Here is a 635-nt window from a genome sequence, read left to right as displayed (position 1 = left end):
TGTAGTGCTTGAACTCATGGCTTGGATGCTGTCCCTGAGCCTCTTTGTGCTTAAAGTCAGCACTCTACCACTTGAGCCACAGTGCCAACTTCAAAACATGATCCTCAGACCCCAGCCTCCTGAGTAGCTAGGATTACAGTCATGAGCCACTGGCACCTCGCTTTACCCCGCTTTAGTGAAGTATCCCGAAACATTTTCTTAGTGTTTAAGCCAATTTAAGCAGGATTTCCTATTAATTATCAACAAAAGCATCCTGACAGGTTACTATGACCATCATTGTCACATATAATCATATTATTATTTCTTTTTTGTGTGTGCTGGTCCTGGGGCTTGAACTCAGGGCCTGGCACTGTTCCTGAGCTTTTCTTTCTTTCTCTTTTCTATTTGTTTTTTTTTTGTTTTTGTTTTTGTTTTTCTTCTTTTTGCTCAAGGCTAGTACTCTACCACTTGAGCCACAGCTTCACTTAACACTTTTTAGTGGTTAAATCGAGATAAGAGTCTGCTGGTTTTGATTAGTGAGCCTCAGATCTCAGTCTCCTAAGTAGTTTGGATTATCAGTGCCTTGGTGCCACGCCACATACACTTGGTTGAAACTTTTGGAATGAAAAGTTCTGGACAGGAGTGGAGCCTGGCAT

The sequence above is a fragment of the Dipodomys ordii genome, unplaced genomic scaffold (genome assembly GCF_000151885.1).
Source record: "Dipodomys ordii isolate 6190 unplaced genomic scaffold, Dord_2.0 Scaffold26, whole genome shotgun sequence".
Classification (NCBI taxonomy): Eukaryota; Metazoa; Chordata; class Mammalia; order Rodentia; family Heteromyidae; genus Dipodomys; species Dipodomys ordii.
The sequence above is the reverse complement of the archived record's forward strand: the minus strand, read 5'-3'. Positions refer to the sequence as shown.